This window comes from Mus caroli, unplaced genomic scaffold, assembly GCF_978045245.1.
Source record: "Mus caroli unplaced genomic scaffold, Mus_caroli_1 scaffold_9, whole genome shotgun sequence".
Classification (NCBI taxonomy): domain Eukaryota; kingdom Metazoa; phylum Chordata; class Mammalia; order Rodentia; family Muridae; genus Mus; species Mus caroli.
In genome coordinates this window covers 766,596-777,975 of record NW_028227264.1, presented here as the reverse complement: position 1 = coordinate 777,975, position 11,380 = coordinate 766,596, and the positions used below count along the sequence as shown (strand labels likewise).

Below are 11,380 nucleotides of genomic sequence, written 5' to 3'. Positions count from 1 at the left end.
CGCACACACACACTCTTTCATACACATATACTCACAACCCAGACACACAGATTTGCACGCACACACACACACACACACTCACACACACATACACACACAGACAAACAAACAGATTTATATTATATACACATACACACTCTTTCATACACATACACACAGAGAGACACACAGATTTGTGTATATGCACACACACTCTCATACACACACACAGACAAACAGACTTATATACACATACACACTCTTCCATACACATACGCACACACAGACACACAGATTTATGTGCATATATGTATATATATACACACACCCTCACACACACATACACACACACAATAACACATACACACACCCAGACACACAGATTTATGTGTATATACACATACATACTCTCTCATACACATGCACACAAACACACACAGAGACACACACATATTTATATCTACATACACACTGTCTCTCATACACACACACTCATACTCTCTCTCTCACACACACACTCTCATACACACACTCTCATACACATACTCATGCTCTCTCTCTCTCACACACACACACACACACGCACACAATCTCATACACACACAGAGATTTACGTGTACACACAGAGAAAGTTCTGTGTTAATTTGGACACCGGCTCCAGTGAAAATAGCACTTGTAAAACCAATCAAAGGTTGTGAATAATTTTTTTTTTAAAAATGTAATACTGTTTATTTAACTTCAAAAACATTTCAGCATTCTAAACTTACAAAAAATAACAGAATGTTGCAAATTGCGTTTAGGTCCAGAGGGTTCTTGAACTTCCATTGATGCAGTAGTTCTTTGCTTTGCTGACAATGATGACTGCTACAGTTTCTTTAAAAAGTTTCAAACCTACTGCACTTAACTAAAGAAAAAACTCCAAACACTTCTCATGCCGGCCGACCCCTCCCCCCTTTCCACAACTAAGAATGTCAGCAGAATGCTATGCCACTATATACAAACACAGGACAACCTGAAGCTAAATGGATGCCCACCGCAGTATCAACAGGTCCAGCCTCACAGTGCACGCCCTGAGCTACGGCCCCCTCCAAAAGGCATCTTCCCCTCACAGCCTCCACGCCAAACAAGGAGCATCAAGAATCTGTCTGGGTTGTTGTGTTCTCTTTACAAACTCTAGATATGTACAGTTGACAACTCGGGATTGCTAGCCAATAGCCATATAGTTAACACTACGTTACGAGTTGAGAACAAAATCCAGAAACGTCTTCAAATGCCTTGTCACACCAACAGCAAAGTGCACTGAGTGAGGAGGACGCGAGAGTGCCTTTTCATTTTAAAAATGTTTGGAGCTATGTACAACTTTGATACAGTTTCAGGGCGCTCCGGACACCCACGGCCACTTCATGTAAACCACTGACACTTTGAGAAACTACAATATGATCGTGATCAAATTTTGTAATTAAACCTAACAAGGGCAATAGACACGACTCAAATCAGAGATGTGTCAATCACAGCGCTCTCCTACTCTAAGGTATTCACAAGGAGACAGAGCTTTTATTCATCTTCCTCCTCTTCCTCCTCCTCTTCTTCCTCTTCCTCCTCCTCTTCCTCTTCTTCCACCTTTTTCCGGGCAACTTTAGCAGGACCCTTGGCACCATCAAACTTCCCTTTAGACTTATAGTCAGCAACATCCTTCTCATACTTCTCCTTCAGCTTTGCTGCCTTGGTGACGTAAGGCTGCTTTTCATTGTCACTTAAGTTATTCCACATCTCACCCAGCTTTTTTGCCACATCTCCAATGGAGATGCCAGGGTTTGTGGATTTGATCTTGGGGCGGAATTCAGAGCAGAATAAGAAAAATCCAGACGGAGGTCTTTTGGGGGCATTCGGGTCCTTCTTCTTCTTGCCTCCTTTAGCTGGTCCATAATCTTTCATCTCCCGATCATAGCGGACATTATCTGCCTTTGCCATTTCATCAAACTTCGATTTCTCTTTGCTAGACATGGTCTTCCACCTCTCAGAGCACTTCTTGGAGAACTCGGCAAAATTGACGGGAACCTCTGGGTTTTTCTTCTTATGTTCTTCCCTGCATGTCTGCACGAAGAAGGCATAAGCAGACATCTTGCCCTTTGGTTTCTTGGGGTCACCTTTAGCCATCCTGACTGAATTGCGTCTTCCTTCTTGGCCACCTAGCAGCAGAGAAGGAGAAGGGGCGGCAAGGACGCGGGAGTGGAGACAGCCAGAGTGGTAGCGGCGCGCTCGCGGAGGCGCGGGCGGAAAGTTGTGCAGGCGCCGCTGCAGCTGCAGGAGCGGCGGCGGCGGCGGCGGGCGAGGGCGGTGCGAGACGTACCTGTATTGTTCTTGTGAATAATTTTTAATGAAGTCCAAACTCCCCCCACCCCCAAGCTAGAACAGAAGAATGAATGCACAGCATCCTAGAACAATAAGCACTAAGGAGAGTCAAAATTTCTTTGCTTATGTGTGTAAGATCAGAACTGAAAGTTAATTTCTCCCTGGAGATCTTACTCACAAACATATGAAAGCCACTGGTCTTATTGGTTAGAAAAGATTGACATTTATAGACTGAGTTAAGTAGCCATGACTAGGAAAAAAAAAAAAAGCATTAGAGAGCAGAAAAACGAACTGTGGAGTCCTAGAGTAGTCAATAAGACCAAGGACACACTGAGGACATCTAGGGACAGAGTGGGCTAGTCGCAGGAAAGTGAGCTTAAAGTTGTAGAGTGACTTGGTGGCTAGGAGGATACTTAGGAAAGTCAAAATGGGAGACTTATTAGAGTCAGTACCTATATGTTTTGGGCTTTGAAACAGCATCAGGCAAAACAGACGAAAAGTCAACCAAAACCTAGATTGTGCCACAAGGTGGCAGGAAAGGGCCATGCTTGAACAGGACAGGCAGGCTGGCAGCCTCAATGCCTGGCTGGCACTCCCTTGGGTGGCAACTTCTATGGTTCTCCAGGAAATTAAACTGGAAGGACAAGGATGGCATCAGAGCCTTAAGGGCATAGAAACAGGATGGATGGTAGACAAAGCTGAATGAAGCACAGAAGGTTCACGCCAAGGCCTTGTTAACACCCAGACTTTCAGAGCCATAAAAAATAGACCTGTGTTGTTTTAAGCCACTCTGGCTGTGTTTATTGCGAAAACAGCCTGGGAAATAGATATCCTTCCAGAGAATAAGCTTCCCTGGGGCGTCCTGCAGGTCAGAAGGTCTATAGTTTGAGGTGCACAGACCTAGGACAGTATAGAAGAAATTATCCTAAGAAAAACTATGTTGGATTCTCTTCCTATGCTGCCTACATCATTGTACTTGCAGACATCTAAGCAGGAAGAAAGAAGCCACGCCCCTGGTCCGTATCTAGCAGGACTATCATTGTTGTAATAAATAGCCAGCAAAAGTGGCTTAAGAAAAACAAGATCTGTTTTGACTCAGCCCTTTAGGGAATCTTCCATCACAGCAGGGCAGCAGTCACCTGCATCCACAGTCAGGAAGCAGAAAACGCCAGGACCCCAACATATTGAATGGTGCTCTGAACAATTAAGGTCTTCACCCCTGAATTAACCCCGTCTAGACAATCCCTTACAGGCTCATACAGAGGCTAATGTACTCCAGACAATCCTTTGTTGTCACTGTGCCAGGGACTGTGTCTCCTAGGTGAGTCTAGATCCACTCCAGTTGCTGATCAGTGTTCACCGTCACTGCTGCAGAATGGCCTTCTGTAGTGATTCAAGTTCTAGGTGTTAGTCACAATTTCTTCCCTTCCTCCTTGTCATCTGTCAGTGAGGCCACTGGCCTAATTTATTTATCAGCAATTCGAAATCCTAAGCTCCCCTCAACAAAGGCCATTCATGTCTTCATTCCGAGGATCAAAGTCTGTCATCCCTTAGATGCCATCAGAACAAAATTAAATCGTTAAGAGAGAAAGCTCAACACATTGGGTAGAACTGAACTGCCTTTAGTCAAGGCGTTTCTGGCATAGCCTTATCTGTTTAATAGAGCATTAACATCAATTACCAGTGCTTTGCAGTAAACAAGGAGTAACAGAGCAACGCTAAAGGGCAGCCATTCCCAGGAGAGCGGGCAGGTGAACTGGGAATTGATGTTGCCAGCTGCCTTGCTTTACAAGTCTTTTTCTTCATGTGGATTTGGTGAAAGAGCTCATGTGATATGAACTGATCTTTTTATTTTCCTTTTTGTGGATTATCCTAGAAATCAAGGCTCTATTGGGAAAACCGAATCTCATTACCACCGATGGGGAAAAGGTCAGCTTGAAGGGTCAAATCCAGTAGCAGACAGGTTAAGGAAGGATATGGGAAGTGGCTTTGGGGTGTGGCCTAAAGTCCTAAGGATCCACAACTCCAGGAGTTTAGTCTGCAACGCTGGCTCACTGAATGACGGCTCTCTTGAGAAAGAATTACAGGTAAAGCTGTTGTTACACTTGACCGACCGGCTGAGACTCCTGCAGTACTGTAATTAGGCAGCTTGCCAGCAGCCTAGAACAAAGCCAGAGCTTAATGTTGGATTTCTGCAGCACAAATTACTTAAGAAGGTTTGAGAATACTGAGGGCTTTGCTAATTCCCTAATGATTTTTTTCAGCTATCCTACCTTATGGGCAAGAAGGCCATAGCCACAGAACCTTAGCGAAACTAATATTTTTACTTGTATATGTTGGCTTCTACTGTATAGAAAAACATTTACTTAAAAGATGAAATCAAGTTTGTTCAGAGAATATTATTTTGCTTGCACACTTGTGCAAATGATAGTGACCCCTTGGGGCAGACGCCATTCAAAATTCTGGAGGTTCTCTGCTCAGAGCTTACACTGACCCCTCTCATACCTTTCGGGTCTATAAGACTCAAGTCCCAGTTGGTTCCTGAAGAAGAAGTGTCAAGTGTAACCACGAGAGAAATGCTACACTGTGAGAAGAGTCCTTCATGTTTCTAATTAATATAGACAGTGTTTTAGTCAGGGTTACCACTGTTGTTAAGAAATGCTATGATTAAAAGCAGCTGGGAAGGAATGGGTTTACTAGGCCTGATCTTCACTGTTCATCACTGAAGGAAGTCAGGACAGGAACTCCAACAGGGCAGGAACCTGGAGGCCTTCATGCAGAGGCCAGGGAGGGGTGTTGCTTACGGGTTTGTTCCTCATGACTTGCTTATCCTGCTTTCTCATAGAACCCAGGACCACCAGCCCAGGGAGGGCCCACACAATGGGCTGAGCCCTCCTCTCTGGTCACTAATTAAGAAATGCCTTACAGTTGGATCTTATGGAGGCATTTTCTCAATTGAGGTTCTCTCCTTTTAGATAACTCCATCTTGTGTCAAGTTGACACAAGACTAACCATGACAGACAGAAACCACGGAACATGTGTAGTGATGGAAATTGACAAGAGCCCACAGAGCAGATTTCCTGTCCAAGGCTGGAAGTTAGAATCCAACAGCATTAACTGCTTGGCTGGCTGGATCAGGACTCAGAAAAGGCCCATAGTAAGAGTGTCTATCTCTTCTTGACTCAGAGGAGGGGATTTGCATGCTCAGAGAGCCAGGATAGTGTGATGCTTTGAAATGTATATTTGGTCTTCCTCCTCTTTCCTAGCACCCAACTCTCAAGTCCTTGGAATCTCCCATAATGCCTTTCCATGCTAAGGGGTGGAGTGATGGCTAGCAACTGCTGGGTAAGATGGTGTCTTAGTTAGGGTTTTACTGCTGTGAACAGACACCATGACCAAGTTAAGTTTTTGAAAAACAACATTTAATTGGGGCTGGCTTACAGGTTCAGAGGTTCAGTCCATTATCATCAAGGTGGGAGCATGGCAGTATCCAGGCAGGCATGGCGCAGGAGGAGCCAAGAGTTCTATGTCTTCATCCAAAGGCTGCTAGTGGAAGACTAACTTCCAGGCAACTAGGGGGAGGATCTTATACCCACACCCACAGTGACACACCCATTCCAACCAGGGCACACCTATTCCAACAAGGCCACACCTTCAGATGGTGCCACTCCCTGGTCCAAGGATATACAAACCATCACATTCCACTCCCTGGTCCCCATAGACTTGTTCAAAAACATGAGTCTATGGGGGCCACACTTAAACATAGCATAATGCAAAATGCATTTAGTCCAACTTTCAAAGTCCTCATAGTCTGTAGCAGTCGCAACAATGTTAAAAGTCCAAAGTTCAAGGTCTCTTCTGAGATTCATCCAACTTAATTAACTGTAATCTCCAAAGCAAGGCAGGAAACCAGCTGGGCAAACTCCAAACTCTGCATCTCCATGGCTGATGTCAAAGCGGTCTTCAGATCTCCTCTCCTTTTTCATCTTTGTTGACTACAACAAAATGCTTTCTCCTGGGCTGGTTCCACTCCCTGTTAGCAGCTTTCCTCAGCATGTGTCCCATGGCTCTGGCATCTTTAACATCTTTGAGTCTCCAAGGCAATTTCAATGTTACAGCTTCTTGTTTCAGTGTCTGGGATTCCACTTGATCTTTTGGACTCCTCCTAAGGGCTGGCATCACTTTTCCAGCTCTGCCCTCTGTAGCACTCTAAGCTCAGGTTGATCCACTCCACTATGGCTGCAGTTCTTGGTGATCACTCCATGGTACTGACATCTCTAATACACTGGGGTATTCCACTCCAACTAGGCTTCACCAATAGCCTCTCATAGGCTCTCTTCAGGGTGCCAAGCCTCAAATCCTTTGCATGACCCCTTCAGTCCTGGGCCATCAACTACAGCTGAGGCTTCACCTTCTCCAATGGCCTTCCCTGGCCTCTCACAGTGCTAAGCCTCAGCTTCTCTCCATGATCCCTTCATTCCTTCACAAGCAGTACCACCTGAGTGATTCTTACACATTACCAAGTCCAGCCACAGCATGAGGTACAACCTTGGGTATCTCTGGAACACAGCTTCTTTGTGCTCCCAGAAAACAATTTCCAGAAGATTTCACCTCAACGATGCTGGTCTCTTCTTAATCACCGCTAATTCCTTAGCTCCAGCTAACCAGCATCAATTTTCCCAGTAGTTCCTTCCATTCTTAACTCTAGAGCCAGAGGCACATGGCTGAATCTGCCGAGTTCTGCTGCTTACAGGAACTAGAACATGATCCCCTTGTCCTATTACATTATCACTAGCTTTATGTTTTCTAAATCCTTCACTGCCTAAGCTTGGCTATCCTGGTTCTTGCTCTGTAGATTGACCTTGAATGCAGAGATCAGCATGCCTGTCTCCTGAGATTAAAGGTGTGTACCACCATGCCTGGATTTAATTTAGCTGGGTAGGATCTTGCCCCAAGGTCCCACTCCCTTAATCTTTATCTCCTAGAACACAAGATTTTGCTCCATTTCACTTCCTGGTACTCCTTTAATACTCAAACCATATATTTTATATTTTTCCTTTCTAAGCTTGCTATGCTTGTTCAAACTTCTCTTCATAAGACTTAACCAGAGAACAAAGTCTCTGCTGGGCTTTTTTGAAACTTCTCTTTTCAACGCAATTAATCCAAGTCTCTTCACCTTAGCCTCAGGCAAACTTTTCAGACAAGGGCAAAAAGTAGCCACATTCTTCACCAAAATACCACAAAACCAGTCTTTATGCCACATTCTGAAATTCTTCTCCTTTGAAATCTCTTGGGCCAGGTCAACACAGTTCAAATTACTCCCAGCAACAAAGTCTTCCATATTCCTACTAGGATGACCCATTAAACCCCATTTAAAGCATTCCACTGCTTTCCAAATCCAAAGTCCCAAAATCCACATTCTTTCAAATAAAAGCATGGTCAGGCCTATCACAGCAATACCCCACTCCCGGTACCAACTTCTGTCTTAGTTAGGGTTTTACTGCTGTGAACAGACACCATGACCAAGTTAAGTTTTTGAAAAACAACATTTAATTGGGGCTGGCTTACAGGTTCAGAGGTTCAGTCCATTATCATCAAGGTGGGAGCATGGCAGTATCCAGGCAGGCATGGCGCAGGAGGAGCCAAGAGTTCTATGTCTTCATCCAAAGGCTGCTAGTGGAAGACTAACTTCCAGGCAACTAGGGGGAGGATCTTATACCCACACCCACAGTGACACACCCATTCCAACCAGGGCACACCTATTCCAACAAGGCCACACCTTCAGATGGTGCCACTCCCTGGTCCAAGGATATACAAACCATCACAGATGGGGAGGGAAAAAACCCTCTAATCCAAGCCTGCAGATGGTATCTGACACATAGAGGGATGATGGGCCAAGAGAGATGAGGGTGCTTAACAAAAAGAAGAAAACTGCTAGCCTTGAAGGAGGAGCCTCTAGAACCAGGCGCTGCAGAGTTTCCGTCCACAATTGTCTTTAACTCATTTAAAGTCATTATCCCCAGTCAGATTTGAGACTGGGGCCAGGCAATCAGAAACCAATGGCCTTTTCTTTTTTTATCCTAATGTGTATCTATGCGTATGCATGTGCTTACATGTTGGGGGGGGTGTGCATATGTGTGTACAGGGGTGTGGCAGTCAGTAGGTAACCTCGGGTGACATCCTCTGGAAGGGCATCTACCTCCTTTGAGATAGTCTGTCACTGGTCTTGGGCTCAGCTGATTAGGGCCAGCAGGCTGACTACCCAGCTTTGGAAGTCCTGACCTCTGCTTCAGTGCTGAGATTATAAGCAGCCAGCAGTTGATATTTTGTGTGGGTTCTGGATATCAAACCAGGTCCTCCTGATTGCAAGAGCTTTATCAGTCCAGCTGTGCCCTGTCTCCTGTACCACCATACTATGGCCATTCTCAGGATCCACCCCAAACTGCAGACTTGTCCAAGCAAGGCAGGAATGAGGTCACCTTATACAGGACCACACTAAACTCCCTTACTTTCCTTACATCGCTTTTTCTGACATCCTAACTATTCCGAAAATACTCTCTCCACCCTTGTCTGCCTTCCCTCTACTTCTCTCTCTTCTCCTTTTCTCTCCTTCCCCTCTCCCTGTCTCCTTCCTCTTAGGGGTCAGGCTAGAGGCAGATCAAGCCACACCCAACTGCACCAGCCATTCCCAGAGCTGCTGTGGAAAAAAACCCTACAAGCCCCCTACTGAAAACCCATCTTCTCACAGAGCCCCCAGGTATCTGGATTCCAGGGAAATAGTTGGCTTCCTAAGTCCCATTTCCCAGGCTACCAGGTCCAAGGAAGACCTCAGAAGGCTACCAATGGCACATGTCCCTCCTTTGTAGTGGGTACACTTCAACTGACTGTGGCCCTCCTCCCCACTGCAGCCCTAGTCATGTGGAAACAGAGAACAGGAAGTCTGGGGATGATCCAATGGACACGGAGGCAATATAGTGCCCACAACCAGGCAGTGGCAAGAGGCTCTAGCGTTGGAGAGCAGAAGCTGGGCTCTCAAGCATCCCAGAGAGGGCCTGCCTAGTGGTTCTTGGGTATAGACGGAACCACGAGAGGCTTGCGTGTGGTCCACTTGGTTCACATCCAAGTAAGTTGCAAAATCATGCTTTTTATGGTTTTTCAGAAAAGACTTCCTGTGGCAGGAGGTTCTGCTGTCCGTAAATCCATCCCTGATTCACACTCTGTAATTGCACTAAATTTGTAAATGAAGAAACTCAAGACTGACAGCACCCACAGCCCGGGCTCAGTTACCGGCACCTCCTTTCTCCTTCAGCCTAGAAGCCCACTCCTCTCTCTGCTGAGCTCGAAGGGAGGTACTAGGAGCCCTATGTCCTGAGCAGCCCGAAGCAGGTTGCAACATGCCATCTGGGCTGAGCTGGGAAGCAGACATTTGCTCCCAGCAAGAATTTGCAGGGGTACCTGTTGTGGATTTGGTGTAACATTCGTATTATGTTAATTGGGTTCCCAAAATTGCACGGGAATCCTGCAAGTGAGATGCTGAGGGTCCCTGTCCCCAATTGATTGGTAAAAATAAAGTTGTTAGCGGCTAATGACTGGGCAGGGAGACAAGAGTGGGACTTTAGGATTCCTGGGCAAGGGACGGAGAGAGGAAGGAGGATTTGGAATCGCTATGCCAGGAAAGGAGTAAAGCACGGGCTTCAGAGCTGCAGAAGACAGAGCGTCACTTAAGAGCCAGGAAAGAGCGGTCCCAGCCCCTCCCCCCAGACTGGGTCTAGGGCAGCAACAATGGAATATAGTAATATTATTATTAAAATAATAACTCAGGAGTATCACAGGGCAGGTATTACACTTGGATATTTGGAAGTGGCCCAACTATTTTGCTGATTGAGGCATATTAAATATAAGGCCATATGTGTGTGTGTGTGTGTGTGTGTGTGTGTGTGTGTGTGTGTATGTGTGTATCTTTAATTAAGGAATCAAGAACATTTGTGTGGGTATCGAGGAACTCGTACCGCTGGGGCAATTTAAAGTAGTATTAATCACCTACAGCAATAGGAGCCACATCCATGAGGAGAGAGCAGAAACCACGCCTGGAGGAAACTTCGCCTTCAGACTTTCCCTCTTAGGAGAAAGGGGGAAGCAAGGGTTGAACATCTTGCCAATTTTAAAGTTCTAAAAAAACTTCTTTGTGGAAGAAAAACTCAGCGCAGGGTGACGTGCGTTTTAATAAACTTGGAGGTTACGCACTTTGGAAGGAGGCTTTGTCAACAGGTGGGACTCAGTCACATTTTTAGAAAGTGGTAAACTGTGGGTCCCCAGTCCTCAGTGGGTTTCTGTAGCCACAAAAGCCAATGTTGGGGTCACACTCTCACCTGAGGATATCCTGGCCATCACCACACCTAGGCTTTAATGGAGGGGAAGGCGGGGTAAAGAGAGAAACTTTCCCACAGCCTGGTCGAGCAGCTTTAGGAGAGGAGGGTCACCATCATCTCTCTTACAAACCTGCTGTCCCTGCTGCCTGGTGAGGCCAGAGCTTTTTCTCAGAAAGTATCAGTCCTCAGCTTTGATATCTTTTGAAGGAAGCTGTCTCTCTGGGATGGCTTGACTCTTCCCACCTGGGTATCAAAGTCATAAGCGTCAGGACTTCGTTTCCTAATATATCAGCCTTCTGTACATGTACACACACACACACACATATACACTCACACACATATACACCCACACACTCACACTCACACACACATTCACACACACACACATATACACTCACACACAGTCACACACATATACACTCACACACACACTCACACACACACTCACACACATATACACCCACACACACACTCACACACACTCACACACATATACACCCACCCACTCACACACTCACACACACTCACACTCATATACACCCACATACCCACACACACACACTCACACACACATTCTCACACACACACATATACACTCACACACACTCACACACATATACACCCACACACTCACACACATATACACCCACCCCCCACACACACACTCACACACACTCACA

At 45.8% G+C, this 11,380-nt stretch overlaps 1 pseudogene; it reads right to left on the bottom strand.

Annotated features, from left to right (window-relative positions):
- Window positions 1-752: 752 nt before the first annotated feature.
- LOC147002556 (high mobility group protein B3 pseudogene) lies at window positions 753-2,332 on the bottom strand (annotated as a pseudogene).
- Between the last annotated feature and the right edge of the window lie 9,048 nt (window positions 2,333-11,380).